This window comes from Trachemys scripta, chromosome 1, assembly GCF_013100865.1.
Source record: "Trachemys scripta elegans isolate TJP31775 chromosome 1, CAS_Tse_1.0, whole genome shotgun sequence".
Lineage (NCBI taxonomy): Eukaryota > Metazoa > Chordata > Testudines > Emydidae > Trachemys > Trachemys scripta.
Genome location: NC_048298.1, coordinates 337549172 through 337567728, shown reverse-complemented (window position 1 = coordinate 337567728; position 18557 = coordinate 337549172).

The window sequence follows — 18557 nt, the reverse complement described above, 5'->3', positions numbered from 1 at the left end:
GGTGGTGGGGACGCCGAAGCCGCGGGACCGGGGACCTCCCGCAGGCAAGCCGCCAAAGGCAGCCTGCCTGCCATGCTTGGGGTGGCAAAAAAGCTAGAGCCACCCCTGGGGGGAGGGGTTCACCTTCTACCTTGAAGGGGCGGGGGAACAAGCCTCTCCCGCCGCTCAGCACTGCCACGGTTACCTCTGCCACCACTTGCCACTGCGATGCTGCGTTCTGAGATTCTCCTACTTGGTGATTTCAGCTCTAAATGATTTCACTGGGCAGGGAGGAACCTCACAGCCGCTGCAGCCTCTCCCCTGTCTTTCACTTCAAGTCTGTCCCCACACCAGGTTTAGGTCCTAAACCTGCTTATCCGTGACAGCAGGAAGCCTCATAACTACTGAAGAGAAACAAGAACTCTTAATCAAGTTTAGTCAGCACTGTCACAAGGCACTGGGGAAAAGAAAGAGGTTTAAATACTACCTAGGAGTTTCTGAAACAGCACCCACAAAATAGGAACTCATCCCCCACCTCCTCTGACTTTCATTTAGCAATGGACACACAGTATCCTCTGCTTAGTGGGTGCCATTCAATGTAGGGTGACCTCTCCTTCAGGGCAGATTACGCACAGTTCTTCTGCCCTTTACCTATGCAATACGAATAACACTATTTCATGACCCCAGCACTTGGTACTCAAGTGAATTGTAACCCAAAGGGATCGCTTTGGCACAGGAGGTGTGTCTATGCAAATACGGCCAGCTCCTAAAGTCTATTCCTCCAGTTCATCACTAGATGTTGTGGTGGAGGCAGCTCATTCTTACCCTGCTCACATCAGCAACGGCCTGGGTCAATGATCAGGGAGAGAGGTGTGCGATTCCTGTGTTTGTTCCAGCGGCGCCCCGGCCCTGCACCCAGGGGCTAGGATCCCCAGCCCCACCTTGCAGCACTCAAGCAGGGCAGCCTATGGAGGTGGAAAGTGGGGTTCTTATTGCAATAGGGTGGGGACAGGGACAAAAGAAGATGGCTGCCTGCCTGCTCGCTCTGGGGTAGCCAGGTCAGCTGTGGTCTGTACTGAGAGCATGTACCCCACCCAGCCAGCCTGCCCTGGCACAGAATTTCAGGCCAGATCTCTTGCCTTTGATGGACTCATCCAGCCATGTAGGAGGGTCCTGGCCCAGGTAGACTCCTCCAAACACCACTGGCTCCTGGGTGTTTGACCCTAATTCTGTGCTGCCTTAGGAGCACCCTGGTGCAAGCCCAGTGTGGTCCGTGGGACTGACCAGGGCGGGGGTCCATACCAGATCACTCAAGGTATGAAATTGCAAGGTTCATGCTCATGCACCTCCTTTGTAGCCTAGCTAGTTCCTGGGGACCATAACCGGAGCATGCCCATTGCTAGCAGCGTGCAGGGTTCCTCCGCCCCAGCCCATCTAAGGAGCAGGTGGGGAGAGCAGAGACTGTCAGCTGGGCCAGGGGAGATTGAAGACGCTGGGGGAAGGAGGTGCAGCTGAGCAGGGAGAGGTTGGGGAAAGGCCTGGCTGGCAGCACATTGCAGATCCCAGGCTGGAGTGTGCTCATCCTCTGATGAAGTGAAAATTGTCCCTGCACCTTCCCTCTTCTCCATGTTTATTGCTATGAAAACAGAAGGGCCAGTGAGCCGGGACGGCTTCTTTACCGCACCAAGGAACCCGGACTGTGTATGCGCCTTTCACAGGTCTAACGGCACCTCTGCCTGCCCAAGGTGGGTTCAGAAGCACTCTGCTACTCTCCGAGGGCCAGATTCCAGGCTCACGTAGCTTCACTGGGTTTGGGGGGCTGGGAGCCAGGGCAGAAATCGGCCCTTGTAGCTGGGAGGAGCAGTATCATCGGCTTTTGGCTTTATGTAACCAGTGTGATTCTGATCTGTCCGTCGGGTCCTGTCTTCCTGCAGCCCCGTCACATAACTTCTCTGGGCTGTAGAAGTAACAGAGGGGAAACAAATACTCAACAATCCTGGTTTTCCAGACTCTCTTTACTAGTCACACTTGAAAGCTGGCTACTGCCGAACGTTGGCAGATATCACTCGCTTCTTGGTGAAATTCCCTCCTGTGCAGAGGGCCAGCGTGAGACCTCTCCGACGAGTAAACTGCTTGGGCCCAGAGCTGTCATGCACGCTGTACAGCCCTCAGCCCTCTGGGGCCTGGCCTGCCTGGCCTCTAGACGTTACCGCAATACGGAAGTGATATAATGCATAGTTTGCATTGCTAAAGTGGTATTTATACGGTGATAGGCCTGCACTGACTGTGCGCACAGGGCAGAATTGTGCCTTTCTGGACTAAGCATCGAAAGCTTTAGCATGATTGGGATACACATTTTGTGTAACCAGAGCTCCTCCAGTGCTCTGTCAGTGTAAAGCAAACAGCATCGGGAACAGGCATCACGACAGCTCTTCGCATGTTTCCAGTGATGCGTTGCAGAAGGCTGTATTTAGCATTCAACCAAACACTAAAATCAGGTAAATCCTGTTCTGACAGTTTGGGGAATCTGTCGACAGTGTTTCAGAGTAGCAGCCGTGTTAGTCTGTATCCGCAAAAAGAGCAGGAGTACTTGTGGCACCTTAGAGACTAACACATTTATTTGAGCATAAGTTTTCGTGGGCTACAGCCCACTTCTTCGGATGCATAGACTGGAACACACAGCAAGAAGATATTTATACATACAGAGAACATGAAAAGGTGGAAGTACGTATACCAACTGTAAGAGGCCAATCAATTGAGATGATCCATCATCAGCAGGAGGAAAACAAACAAACAAACAAAAATAAAAACTTTTGAAGCGATAATCGAGATGACCCATAGAAGGTATGAGGATACTTAACATGGGGAAATGGATTCAATTAGTGTAATGACCCAATCATTCCCAGTCTCTGTTCAAACCTAAGTTAATTATATCTAATTTGCATATTAATTCAAGTTCAACAATCTCTCTTTGGAGTCTGTTTTTTAAATTTTTTTGTTGCAAAATTGCCACCTTCAAACAGACACCACAGGACCCCGGAAAAGAAGACACCTACAGAGCAACGGCAACAGCATCAACAAAACCCGGCTGGGTAAGAAAACTAACCAAACCCAGCTGTGACCTTACCGCAGCAGAACAGCTAGTAGCCCACGATCGCTAGCATCAGACAGTAGCAGCCGGCAGCGCTCGCTAGCACCTGAGAAGAAGCCCTCTAAGCAGCAGCACCATACAAGTCTACGGTCTCCACAGCTACGGCTCTTACGAGTAGCCCAGGGCACTTTTGCCCCAGCAGCTACCGCAGTAGCTATCTCAGTAGCAGTAGCAGTTCACCCAGGGTCTGAGGCTGCCCCGGGTAATGGCCATTTCCATTACCCAGCCAGCAGGAAACCACCGCAGCAGCTACCAAGCCGTCTTCCGTCTCTCCTGCCTGAGGAACCATTTTACCTCAGGAGAAGGCAACAGAACCACAGCACAATCAGCAGCACAGCACAGCAGCTAGCCAACCATCGCTGCACAACGCTCACGAGCATGACAGAGCAGAAGGACCTTTGAGACAGTCTCAGAGGGAATTTAAAGACGCTTTTTGTGGATGTCATTTCCTTGTACTTAACATCCTAGAGCGTATGGGTTGCAATTGTAAATAAAGCTGAGTGCCTGAAGTCTGAGTGAGATTTTTCGTTACCCATTTAGTAACCGCCCGGCCAGTGCTTACTGGATGTTTAGCTTTAAGTGGTTAATATTGAATGTTTAATTGTTATATTGTTATGAGGTATAGAGTATTGAGTGAATGGTAATATCATTATGGTATAATTGAATATAAATCTTCCGGTAACAGTCAGTGTTTGGATTCCCGCATAGCAGCCTGGTGAGTGCGCAGAAGGGGGAGCTCAGTAAAATCTGTGACATTCTGCTCCGGTGCTTTTATTTTAGAGGGCAAAATCAACTGTGCAAAAAGGAAACTTGTTGGTAGAACATTTGAGAGCAGCAGCAGTGTTGATCAGGATAACAAATTCACCAAACACAGAAGGGCTCATCGCATTGGAGAATAGGATGCCTCTTCCATCAGCTGTTAATAAGAGAAAAGCATACGAAATAACTGGAAATCCTTTCATACTCTCGAATATCCTTAAAGCCGGACGCATGTCTCCTTCCCAACATCTACATGGTACCCTATTTATGCCAGGGGGCTAACCTGAGTCAATTTACCCTTAGTGGGAGGAGACTTCAGTCTTGGATTCATGTGGGACAATTATAGATGGAACATGTTTGCAGCTGAAGTATCCTTCCTTGGTCTGTGTGCTCCTTTATTATCTATAAAATAAATTATTATTTGTCGGATGTCTGGCATTCAAATCGCACTTGTTAATGTTCAGCTGTTATGCTCTGGGCACCTTGTTCATATGGCCGAATTGAGCATATCCGAGGCCATATTTTATGGTCATCTATAGCAAGGCACACTCCTCATGGTAGCTAGTACAAAGGATATAAAGACACACTGAATTCAGACATGAAAGCATGTCAAGTTCACTGGGAAGCAACTGCCCATGACAGAGCAAGGTGGCGGTAGAATCATAGAATCATAGAATATCAGGGTTGGAAGGGACCTCAAGAGCCCATCTAGTCCAACCCCCTGCTCAAAGCAGGACCAATTCCCAACTAAATCATCCCAGCCAGGGCTTTGTCAAGCCGGGCCTTAAAAACCTCCANAGCTCTACCCTGACATCTGGTGGTGAATTATGGCGAGTGTGGAAAAGAACTCCAGGGGCTGATCTTGTTTGCATAGGCACACCCACTCGCCTGGCATGAAACCACAGCAACTCAAAGTGGTTACTTTGGCTGGTGTGGGATCCCCAGTTTCTCTGTTATTGGGGCAGGAAGAATAAAGTTTTGTTACCCTGATTCTGTGAATCAAGGCCAGTGGAACTGTTGTATGACAGAAGGACTGAGTGAATCATTCACCATTACCTAGGTAGCATCTGCTTGTCAAGGGGCATGGGTTACAAAACCCAGTGAATGGAGAGAGGATGGGGACAGGTATTGGTACCTGGTGGTGTGGGTCCCTTTTGTTGGCCTGAAACACCAATTGCACCTTCTCCTCTCTCCACTGTTGAATGTCAGAGCTAACTTTGATTCCCTTAGGAGTCTAGTTACAGACTGCTGAGCTGAGTTCACTTTGGGCCAATAGTGCACCAGCACTGGGGCTCCCCTGCTACTAGCTGAAATCACTAAGGACTGAAATCACTAAGAGCTGAAATCACAAAAGAGCTAAAGCTACTTAAGAGCTGAGATCACTGAGGCTGTGTTAACTAGTGGGGGAGCCTGAAGCTATTGCTAAGCTAACTTAGCGGAGCGGAGCGGCTCACAGGTCGGTGAGCGGAGCGGAGCGGCTCACAGGTCGGTGAGCGGAGCGGCTCACAGGTCGGTGAGCGGAGCGGCACGGCTCACAGGTCGGTGAGTGGGGCGGAGCGGCACGGCTCACAGGTCGGTGAGCGGGGCGGAGCGGAGCAGCTGCCAGAGCAGTTCGGGGACGGCAGGAGTGGGACTGCAGGTGGAATGGAGCAGTTCGTGGTGAAGGCTGCGGTGGAACCCCACGGAGAAGCAGCCGGTTGGCCTCGGATCACGTAAGGTGCCCCTTAACACCCTGCTCGCCCCCCCCCCCCTTTTGAACTCTAGGGCTGCACTGATCATGGACAGAGACTTTGGGGGGTTGTCGGACTTTTGTGATTCTTGGGTTGCTGGACCCAAGAGACTTTGGGATTGGTGGACTTTTGGGACTTTGGTGATTCTTGGGTCGCTGGTTTCAAGAACCAATGGGAGAGGACACGGCCCAATTTGCTGGGGTGGGTCTTCGCTCATGGTTTGGTCTAAGAACTCTAGTTCTGGTGTTTTTCCAATTTAATGCTGATGTTGTTTACCTCATGTTATTAAACATTTTCTGTTACACTCAGACTCCGTGCTTGCGGGAGGGGAAGTATTGCCTCTTAGAGGTGCCCAGGGGGTGGTATGTAATTGTCCCAGGTCACTGGGTGGGGGCTCGAGCCGGTTTTGCATTGTGTTATTGAAACGGAACCCCTAGATACAGAACCCGGCCCTTGTTGCTGCCAACTTAGATGGGCAGAAGGGTTACACGGTGATAGGCCTGCACTGACTGTGCGCACAGGGCAGAATTGTGCCTTTCTGGACTAATCATCGAAAGCGTTAGCATGATTGCGATACACATTTTGTGTAACCAGAGCTCCTCCAGTGCTCTGTCAGTGTAAAGCAAACAGCATCGGGAACAGGCATCACGACAGCTCTTCGCATGTTTCCAGTGATGCGTTGCAGAAGGCTGTATTTAGCATTCAGCCAAACACTAAAATCAGGTAAATCCTGTTCTGACGGTTTGGGGAATCTGTCAACAGTGTTTCAGCGTAGTAGCTGTGTTAGTCTGTATCCGCAAAAAGAACAGGAGTACTTGTGGCACCTTAGAGACTAACACATTTATTTGAGCATAAGCTTTCATGGGCTACAGCCCACTTCATCGGATGCATAGACTGGAACACACAGCAAGAAGATATTTATACATACAGAGAACATGAAAAGGTGGAAGTACGCATACCAACTGTAAGAGGCCAATCAATTGAGATGATCTATCATCAGCAGGAGGAAAACAAACAAACAAACAAAAATAAAAACTTTTGAAGCGATAATCGAGATGACCCATAGAAGGTGTGAGGAGACTTAACATGGGGAAATGGATTCAATTAGTGTAATGACCCAACCATTCCCAGTCTCTGTTCAAACCTAAGTTAATTGTATCTAATTTGCATATTAATTCAAGTTCAGCAGTCTCTCTTTGGAGTCTGTTTTTTAAATTTTTTTGGTGCAAAATTGCCACCTTCAAACAGACACCGCAGGACCCCGGAAAAGAAGACACCTACGGAGCAACGGCAACAGCATCAACGAAACCCGGCTGGGTAAGAAAACGAACCAAACCCAGCTGTGACCTTACCGCAGCAGAACAGCTAGTAGCCCACGATCGCTAGCATCAGACATTAGCATCAGACAGCGCTCGCTAGCATCAGACAGTGCTCGCTAGCATCAGACATTAGCATCAGACAGTGCTCGCTAGCATCAGACAGTGCTCGCTAGCATCAGACATTAGCATCAGACAGCGCTCGCTAGCATCAGACAGTGCTCGCTAGCACCTGAGAAGAAGCCATCTAAGCAGCAGCACCATACAAGTCTACGGTCTCCACAGCTACGGCTCTTACGAGTAGCCCAGGGCACTTTTGCCCCAGCAGCTACCACAGTAGGTATCTCAGTAGCAGTAGCAGTCCACCCAGGGTCTGAGGCTGCCCCGGGTAATGGCCATTTCCATTACCCAGCCAGCAGGAAACCACCGCAGCAGCTACCAAGCCGTCTTCCGTCTCTCCTGCCTGAGGAACCATTTTACCTCAGGAGAAGGCAACAGAACCACAGCACAATCAGCAGCACAGCACAGCAGCTAGCCAACCATCGCTGCACAACGCTCACGAGCATGACAGAGCAGAAGGACCTTTGAGACAGTCTCAGAGGGAATTTAAAGATGCTTTTTGTGGATGTCATTTCCTTGTACTTAACATCCTAGAGCGTATGGGTTGCAATTGTAAATAAAGCTGAGTGCCTGAAGTCTGAGTGAGATTTTTCGTTACCCATTTAGTAACCGCCCGGCCAGTGCTTACTGGATGTTTAGCTTTAAGTGGTTAATATTGAATGTTTAATTTTTATATTGTTATGAGGTATAGTGTATTGAGTGAATGGTTATATTGTTCTCTGTTATAGAGTTAATTGAAACTATTACTGTAAGGTTGCATCTTTATTTGCCACGCCGCTTCATTCCCTTTTCAATGGTAACCCTATTATTTCTATCTCTACCCTTTTACTGTAACTGCTCACTTCTAAATAAATATTAATTTTGGTTTCAAAGTTCTACTGCTTGATTGTCTATTCTTGATCCGAGGGCCGTATCCGGGTCCTTTCAAGGGAAAACTAGCTAGATGCGGCTTTCCCTGGCCATTCCTTTAGGGCGGGCCACAACCTTGGTTACCGGTTTCATAGAATCATAGAATCATAGAATATCAGAGTTGGAAGGGACCTCAAGAGGTCATCTAGTCCAACCCCCTGCTCAAAGCAGGACCAATTCCCAGCTAAATCATCCCAGACAGGGCTTTGTCAAGCCGGGCCTTAAAAACCTCCAAGGAAGGAGACTCCACCACCTCCCTAGGTAACGCATTCCAGTGTTTCACCACCCTCCTAGTGAAATAGTTTTTCCTGATATCCAACCTGGACCTCCCCCACTGCAACTTGAGACCATTGCTCCTTGTTCTGTCGTCTGCCACCACTGAGAACAGCCGAGCTCCATCCTCTTTGGAACCCCCCTTCAGGTAGTTGAAGGCTGCTATCAAATCCCCCCTCATTCTTCTCTTCTGGAGACTAAACAATCCCAGTTCCCTCAGCCTCTCCTCATAAGTCATGTGCTCCAGACCCCTAATCATTTTTGTTGCCCTCCGCTGGACTCTTTCCAATTTTTCCACATCCTTCTTGTAGTGTGGGGCCCAAAACTGGACACAGTATTCCAGATGAGGCCTCACCAATGTCGAATAAAGGGGAACGATCACGTCCCTCGATCTGCTGGCAATGCCCCTACTTATACAGCCCAAAATGCTGTTAGCCTTCTTGGCAACAAGAGCACACTGTTGACTCATATCCAGCTTCTCGTCCACTGTGACCCCTAGGTCCTTTTCTGCAGAACTGCTACCTAGGCATTCGGTCCCTAGTCTGTAGCAGTGCATGGGATTCTTCCGTCCTAAGTGCAGGACTCTGCACTTGTCCTTGTTGAACCTCATCAGGTTTTTTTCGGCCCAATCTTCTAATTTGTCTAGGTCCCTCTGTATCCGATCCCTACCCTCTAGTGTATCTACCACGCCTCCTAGTTTAGTGTCATCTGCAAACTTGCTGAGAGTGCAGTCCACACCATCCTCCAGATCATTAATAAAGATATTAAACAAAACCAGCCCCAGGACTGACCCTTGGGGCACTCCGCTTGAAACCAGCTGCCAACTAGACATGGAGCCATTGATCACTACCCGTTGAGCTCGACGATCTAGCCAGCTTTCTATCCACCTTACAGTCCATTCATCCAGACCATACTTCCTTAACTTGGCGGTAGATTTGTCATGTCACCATTCACTGCTTTGAAGCAAGGTGCATGAAGTTTATTTGAAAAACATGAACAGTGCAAAGCAAGGATACAACAGCCTGCAATGGTCCTGGATGAAATTCCCTGCCTGGCGTGGGCCCTCTCTGCTCAGGATGTCCATGCATAAGACCGATGCTTCACAAATCAGTTAGCACCAACAAATAGGTTCTTACCAGAGCTACCGCGATCTTGTCAAGTCCTCTTGGCTGAAACACAAGCAGAACGTTTAATAGCTGCAATCTGGTTGGATTTTCAGCCTCATTCTGAGATCTCCAAGGACAAACTCCCGTGAGCCCTGGGCAGCTCACCCTGCCTAGACACGACACTTCAAATGAATGGGGTTATAATCGAGGAATATTGGAATTAGCACAATCTAGTTGACAGGCCAGACTTTAAAAAAAGAGCCAGATTCTTGCAGAGAAATGCCAATTGCTTCCAGCCAATGAATGACAAACTGCATTGAGCGCCTACGTTGCATTTAAAGGTCTCTTGGCATTTTCATGATAAACCATCGGCTCCTCTCCCGCAGGGATTCTCAGCAGTGTGCCCCATGATGGAATGTTCCATTCTCCCGGGGGAATCGCTGACCTCCAAGAAAAAGGTTAAAGACAAGTGCTTAGGGCAACATTTCCAAAAGCAGCGTCTGCTTTTGTGTCACTTGATGGCGTGCTCCCAGCTCCCACTAACTTCAGTTGAGGTTATGGGCTCCAACCCTCTGATAGTCAGACCCCAGGTGTCTCAGGTCTGGCACCAGAAAGAACCTAAATGAGCATTTTAAAAGTTGTCCGTTCATTTGGGTTAATTGGCAATCTGTTAACTCCAGTTATATTTGGACGTCAAAACTCTAGTCCAGACCAGAGGGTTTTCAATATTTTTCATTGGCGGACCCCTACAAAAACGCAAATGACGGTGCGGACCCCTTTGGAAATCTTTGACATAGTCTGTGGACCGTGGACCACAGGTGGTCTAGACCTACCTTTTAATGTATCGAATAGTATCGCACACATAGGGATATCAGCTCCTTGCCCTTCACAAATACCATATACACAGACATCTACAGCATCGTGATTTCATGTTAAGGCAAGATTACATTCGGGGGGGAAAAATCCTGTAATAGAATCAAAGTGCCTCCACTTTTTAACGATAGATCATAGAATTTCTAGGGGCAGGGCCTGGGGAAATCCATATTGTCCTCCCCTCAGCCCTAGAGACGATATCTGAAAAGGTAACACAGTCTGGGACTATACTGAGCATTCTGCAGGGCCTTTGGGTATGTCGACACTGTAATAAAACACAAGCGACTGGCCCGTGGCAGCTGACTCAGGCTTATGGGGCGATAAATTTGCAGCGTAGATGTCTGGGCTCAGGCTGGAGCCTGAGCTCTGGGACCGCCCCCTTGGCAGGGAGCCGAAACAGCTACACTGCCATTTTATAGCCCCGCTGTCCGAGCCCCGGTGCAGTGTAAACAGACCCTTCGGCCCTACTAGAAATCACAGGCGACGCTACAGCCTATTGAGTCTATGGGATGCAGCTCCATTAGTGGTGACACAGCAAGATAACAGAGGAGAAATGCGCAAAAAATCAGTATTGGGTTCGGGAAAGGTGGCAGATGTGGGGTTTTACAGTGAAAAGGTGGTGTTCTTCCCTTGAGAGTCAAGTTATATCTTTGGGCTTCCATTCAAAAGCGGACACTGCCCTTAACAAAGAAAACACGAATCACTGAGAATGTGGCTGCGTCAAAGCTGCGATACTTTTTGGCAGCGTCAAACTACCATGGAAGAGCCATTTCAAGGGAAAAAGCATCACCCAGTCCATTGCTGTTAAAAGAAATATGAAATGTGTTTAGATTAATTTTCCACCCTCCTGTTCAGTACACACATCACATCCCTATGTTTCGTACCCATTCACTCTGTGCGCACATCCATCCCATCGCCCCAGGAACAGCTCAGCAGTCACCTACACGAGGGAAAGTCCCACCCTCTCCAGTAAATACCCCAGGCCTGTTGCTCCCTGTTCCTGACTCTCTCTGCTTTCCCTGAACAAGACACTGCCACGCCCTAGTCCTCATGACACTGGCTCTCCCCCAGGATCCAGTCTCCAAATTCCAATGCCTGGCTCCCTTTCCATGACCAGAAAAATCTGCCCCCAAAGACCCAACTCCCCATCATATCCTCTAAACAAGGGATCAGCTCAACAGGCGAACAGGGGAGGCAAGCAGGGGAGTTTTGCTGGGCGTAGCTGTGTATCCACTGCATGGAGGTAAAGGGAATTGGTGAGTTGTGTGTTGGTCTGTTTGCTGTTTGTTTCCGTGTGGGTCGTGTGGCTGGGGTTTGAGTCCCTGACCAGGCCAGGTGACAGAGGTCTGTGTGTTTGTGTTTCTGAGAGGGCCGTGTGGCTGTGACCCTTGTGCCTAGGTTCAGCCCTGGTGTTTGACGTCTGAGTCATTAATCACCCCATTAGAAGGGTGGCCAGGTGCCCAGTTTTTAACTGGAAAGTCTGGTTAAAAAGGGGACCTGACAGTGTCTGGTCAGATCTACTGATCGAACACATAAAGTCCGGTTACTGCTGGCAGAGGAGGCGGGGATGCGGTGGGTCATCACCTGAGCCAACCTCTACTCAGCTGGGGCCACCTCCGTAACCTGCATCTGGTGGCTGCAGCTCCCAGCCCCAGCTCTGCAGGTGAGTCCCTCTCAACTCAAGCAGGGGAGAGAGGAGAATAGCAGGGAGCAATAGGGGGAGAAGGGAAGAGGAACAAATAGTCATGGGGTCTTGGGGGGAAGAGGCAGGGCAGGGGAGGTTCCAGCACTCCTGCTGGAGTGTCCGGTTTTTAAATATTACAACGTTGGCAACCCTACCCGTTAGCCATAAGGCAGAACTAAGCAGCGAGGCGCAGAATGTATTAGGTAGTTAGTGGCAAGCAAACACTTGACCAGGCACTTGGGTGAGGCACTGAAATATTGAGCTATGTCGTTATTTTAACCCCATTCCCTAGGAGATGATCGACAGACCTGCCTGGCCGCTGGTTTTGTGCAGTTTAACAGCAATTATGAGTAAACACAGCAGCACTATGGATCATATTTCTACCCCCCAAAGTCATTTGGGTAAATATAACACCATGAAGTGAAAGCAGGATTCCCACACAGCTACTCTCCACCCCTCCAGCTGAGAACTGTATTCCAGAGTCAAACCTGCCTCTGTTATGGTCAGGCTGCAATCTCTGAGAGAGCAATTTCTGCATGGGATATCCCAGTTACTGAAACAGGAACAAAGGATCAAAGTGAAACAATCGGGAAGATGTTTGGTTTTGTTGTGTTCTTTCCCCCAAAATCTTCACTAACGTTCCTGATGGATTCTCCTCCAGCCGTACAGGGGAAGTTGGAATCATGATGAAGCTTCTGCTGATCCTCTTAAAATTCTTCCATCTTCAACCCTTGCTGGAAATCCCTGAGGTAAACACTTGAGTCTTGCCAGTTAAGCACTGTAACAATGTGGTTCTGGCGGGACCCAACTGAGAGTGCCAATTCAGGACAAATTGCTTAAAACAGGGCAGTCACAGCCCCGGGCTGGGGTTTTTCCACCTCTAAGGCAAACCAAACTAGCCAGGCAAAGAAGACTTTGGGGTCACCCCACTGGCTAACCACAAGTCACACAAGCAATTCCCTTAGACACTCCAGTTTCTCAGTATCACCACCAGTGCCACTCGTTATGGGGACAAATGGTTATGAAAACCAATACCCCAATAAAAGAAAAAGGTTCTCCTGAATCCCAAAGGACCAAGCCCCAGACCCAGGTCAATATACAAATCAGATCTTACTCACAAATCACGCTGTTGCCAATCCTTTAGAATCTAAAATCTAAAGGTTTATTCATAAAAGGAAAAAGATATAGATGAGAGCAAGAATTGGTTAAATGGAATCAATTACATACAGTAATGGCAAAGTTTTTGGTTCAGGCTTGTAGCAGTAATAAAATAAACTGCAGGTTCAAATCAAGTCTCTGAAGTACATACCCAGCTGGGATGGGTCATTCAGTCCTTTGGTCAGAGCTTCAGTTTGTAGCAAAGTCCCTCCAGAGGTAAGAAGCAGGATTGAAGACAAGATGGAGATGAGGCATCAGCCTTTTATAGTCTTTTCCAGGTGTAAGAACACCTTTTTGTTCTTACTGTGGAAAACTACAGCAAAATGGAGTCTGGAGTCACATGGGCAAGTCCCTGCTTACTTTGCTGAGTTACAAGGCGTATCTGCCTTCTCTCAATGGGTCAATTGTATAGCTGATGGTCCTTAATGGGCCATCAAGCAGGCTAGCACAGAGCTGACACCAACTTGTCTGGGATGTTACCCAGAAGCACGTGGGAAGTGATGGTCCCAGGCTAGAAGGATTTTTAGCCTGTGTATGAAAACCTGGGAAAGCCAAGGCAAATTGTACCTTAAGAATGTCAGCCTGTTTATTACTCAGGGTGCGAATTTGCTAATATATGTCCTATCTATCTAGTGTGCTAAGCTCAGTTTGCGGGTCTTGTTTATTTACTAAGGTAATCTGCTTTGTTTTGTTTGTTCTCTCTTATAACCACTTAAAATTTACCTTTTGTAGTTGATAAACTTATTTCTTGTTTATTTCAAAACCCAGTTTGTGCAATTTGTATCTGGGGGCGGGGGGAAAGCTGTGCATACCTCTCTGCACATTGAGGGAGAGGGTGAATTCTTATGGGCTTGCACTGTGCAGCTCTCTCTGTACAGCGGAAGACATTATTATTTTGGGTTTATCTCCAAAAAGGGGTGTGCACGTGAGTGCTGGGTGAGTCCCCTCACACAGAGCTGACTTCAGTCTGTGTCTGCAGCTGGGTGTGGCCCCACTTGTGTGTGTGCTGCAAGAGGCCAGAGAGCCTAATCCAGCAAAACAGGGAGAGGGAATCCAGGCTGGTGGAGCAGGAGAAGCTCAGCGAAACCCCTGATAGAGTGGGGGTCCAACCTGTCACAGTATAGGGGGAGATTTAGGAAGCTCCAACTAGTTAGTTTTTCCAAGAGAAGGTTAAGAAATAAATTGGTGATGGTCTTTAAGTACCTACATGGGAAAGAGTGTTCTGACACTAGACCTCTCCTTAATCTAGCAGACAGAGGCACAATGAATCCAATGGCTGGAAGCTGTAGTTAGATAAATTCAGGTTAAAAAAAGCATGAATTTTTGATCATTAGGGTAAATAACCATTGGAACAATTCACCTAGGAAACATGGTGGATTCCTGTGACAGAGGGGGGTGAGTTTACCCCATCCTTCGAGCTGCTCTCTGTCTCTAGGCAGCGAGACCTAAGGGCTAAAGTCAACGGAGTTGCCCTGATCCGCAGGGAGGTAAGGCCTAGTGACTGGAGTCTATATAATCGCCCTGATCCACCATGCAGTGGAGCCTCGTGGCCCAAGTCAATGAGGTAGCCCTTCTCTGCAGGGCGGCAAGGCCTAACAGCCAGAGTCCATAGGGTTACCCTGGTTCACAAGGCTGCGAGGCCTAGCTGCCAGTGTTTATAGAACTACTCTGGGCTCACAGGGCAGTGAGGCCTAGCAGCCAGAGTCAATAGAGATACCCTGGGTTCTCAGTGCAGTAAGGCCTAGCGGCCAGTTGGGGTGGGTGGGCCACCACCCGGGGGGTGGGTGGCGACCAGGGTAGGAGGACCCAGGCCCTCATTGCTCCATGGGGTCCCAGCCCAGGGCCCTGTCAGTGGCGAGTGTGTCCATCACTGAGTGAGCAGGGACCCGTCTGCAATAAGCTGACCATTGTTGGGACAATGGCTAGTCCTCCCCGGGCTACTTCCTACTGTGATACTTGTGGTGATGGTCTGTGTGTCTTCAGGGTCTCTGGGTTCCTCAGCCAGTGCAAATCCTTGTAGCTCAGACCTCCCTGTAGCTGGATGTCTGCTTGAGTCTCGAAGCTTCTGGCCTCCACAGACCGTGGCTCCAGCTGCTCCCAAGCAGGAGCCAGCAAGGAGTGTGCTTCCTCTCTGGTGGTCAGCCCAGATTCAGCTGGGCTGCTCTCTTTTATACTGGTGCTACACCTGGAGCATGCTCAGTAAGGACGTGGGGGCGTGGTTTCCTCTGCCCACGATGAGGCATTAACCCTTCCCCATCCAGTGCGGGTTGAGTTCACCCTGTCACAGTTCCCCCATCACTTGGAGTCTTTAAATCAAGACTGGATGCCTTTCTAAATGACCTACTCTAGCTCAGCCAGAAGTTATGGCGTTGATGCAGGGACTGCTGGGTGAGTCCCTCTAGCCTGTGATATGCAGGAGATCAGATCAAATGATCCCTTCTGGCCTTAAAATTTATGAACCCATGAATGAATCCATGGGTGGATTCTTCAGCCTGTATCAATTAGCAGGGTCTCTCTCTCTCTCACCCATAGGCGCTGGCTTCCTCTTGGCCCAGGAGTTCTCAAGCCCCCTCTCTGCCCCAGGCTCCACTCCTCCCCCCAAGTCCCTACCCCTGTCCGGCCTCTTCCCGCCCCTGCCATGCCCTTCCCCACCTCTTCCCATCCCCTCCTCTGAGCGTGCCCCATCCCCGCTCCTTCCCCTCCCTCCCAGAGCCTCCTGCGTGCCTCAAAACAGCTGATTGCAGTGGGCGGTAGGCACTGGGAGGGAGGGGGAGGAGTTAATTGGTGGGGCCACCAGTGGGCAGGAGGCACTGGGGGGTAAAGGGGAGAGTTGGCTGGCAGTGGGTGCTAAGCACCTGCTAATTTTTTTCCATGGGTGCCCCACCCCCAGAGCCCCCGTGGAGTCGGTGCCTATGCTCTCACCCTCCATCACACCTGACACATGCACAGGCTTCCTGCCGGAGGAGAGCAGAATGTCATTTCTGCTATCTGTACTTGGAGTGCGGCATCCTGGCTGGTGACCAAGCTAGCCCAGCCCTGGCACAGAATGTCATTGAGATGTCTTCTTCCTGGTGGCCTAATCTGGCTATTCAGAATGTCCATACACACTCCCTACTCCATGTTAGAATACGTCAGCTACCATTGTAGAGTTCTGTCCTATTACCAGCCCCATGCAATCCCAGGACAGTCAGTGGGCACGCAGATGGATAAACTAGCCCAGAATTGGGCCTTTGAGTTGACCAGTTAGAAATATCTTCTGAGTAAATTTTGTGTGAAAGTGACAGAGATATAGACATGGGATGCCACAAACTGTCCTGTTACAGATTCACCTGGCTGAGACACTGATTCAGTCCATCTACTGTACTAATGAAAATACTCCAACTTAGTTCATTTGGTAAAAGGCTTTTACTGAAGTCATCAAAAGTCGGTACAAAAGTGCTAGCATGACTGGAATACAGGTAATTGTTATCTAACATGCACCCATTTATAGCTCTACCATTGTAAGACAAATCGCATTTGGAATAAAACGATACGCTTTATTTTGATCTACTCATCGATAACGTACAATCAAAGCTTGCCCAAGCAGGTACCAGTGACACTCCCTCCAGGTTCCTGGTTTCCCTTTGGAACGCTGGCAGCATAGCAGGGCGGCTTTGGACCCGGCAAGTCCCATCACCATGATTTGTGTTAGAGAGAAAAAGTGTGTAACATGAATAGGACAAGTTAGAAACCGGCAAACAGCTTGAGAGCAGCAACGTGGATCAGGATGATGGATCCTCCAAACAGTGATGGGCTCAGCTCACTGGGGAAGGCCGGGCCGCCTCTGGTAGCTGTTAATAGGAAAAAGCCGATCAAATAATTGATAGGAAATTATTTCACACTGACAGAGATCCTTAAAGCTGGACACTGGTTTCCTTCCCAACAGCTACTGGAACCTGCTTATTGCAGAGGGACGTTAATCCATTTCCCCTCAGCAGGACACTCCAGCCTGGGACATTCACCTCACTGGTGAGATTTCACCAGCTTCCTCCCTCCTCAGCCTGCTTGTTCCTTTGGTATGAATCACTGGTGAGCATGTTTCCCCCAAGACAGTTCCAGAGGTTCAGATTTTGGAGCTTGTTGTCTGTTGCATAAGTGTATTCCAGTTATGAGTAATAAAGACATGAGTCTGTGGAACGCTGGCCACACACACCAGTAACACCATTTCTGTTGTTTTTTTTTTAATTGGCTTTAGGGGGAAATATAGAGCTGGGCAGAGAAGGGCCATTTCATTTTGTGGAGGATTTTGATATTTCAAAATTTGATTTTGTTCTGATTTCAAATGCAAACCAAAAATTTTGAAATTCTCCACACAAGGGAAGGGAGCGTCGGCTCTGGGGCAGTGCACCGAGCAGGCTGTCCCAGGGTCAGGGGCACTGGAAGTCCTGGGTCTATGACTCCTAGACAGCCCACCAGCCACGCTGCCAAGGAGCCAGGCGGGTTCTGACAGAACAGTGTCGAAATCAAACCACCTCTGCAGAAGGTTTAGAGTTTGACACATTGTCAAATTCCAAGGAGAAAATGTTTCAGTGAGATTTTTCCGATCTGCTCTGGTAAAATAGTCCTGTTTAGTCCTTTGGGAGGATGTAGTTCCACTGGGGCTAGAATGGATCTAGTACTGAGAGGAGGGAGATGGAGACACACTTGTGGTGTTGGGTTAGGGGATGTGTGTTCAGCTTATAGTTCAGAACACTGAAGATGAATCTTTAGTGCTCTAAGGAGTAATTCCCCCTACATTTTCTTGCCAACTGTGCATGAAATTCATTCAGATGAGAAGGTGCTCAGATACTAGTCATGAGCTCCATCTGAGAACCTGGATAAATAGATAGAACAAACAAAAAACACCGGGAATTTCTCAACTGGTTTCATGTGACATGTTTGCCTGGTGGAATTGCTCTCAACTCTGCACTTACAGAGGGTGAGTCATTTTCAAAACAATGAAAATTAAAAGTTTATTTCTTACCAGAGTTCTCAACACATACTTGGCTCTTCTCTCCTACAGTGCAAAACAGAGAGGGTCAATGAAATGGGATCTGCCCACGCAGAATTTTCAACTTTATTCTATTATTTCCGAAGAAACACAGGAACTGTCAGACAGGATCCCACCAACAGTCTCCAACTAGCTTGGTATCTTGTTCCTGACTGATACCCTAGATTCATATAATGGTGTTATATTTTCACATTATTCTGCATCCCATCATTCCAGATGCATGGTAACGTTTTGTTTGCTTTATAGACCTAGCATCACATTGAACAGAGGTTTTCATTGAGGTTTGCACTGAACTCTCCACAATGCTGGCCCGGTCTCTGTCTGAGTCGACACAGCTCATTAACAATCCAGTGAAATTACCCCTCACAATGGGCGTTACCTTGAATGTGTGTCAGGGAATGTCACCTGATGTTGCGTTGCCCATTCACCCAACTCGGTTAGATCTCTCTGACGTTCCTCACCGTCGTCCC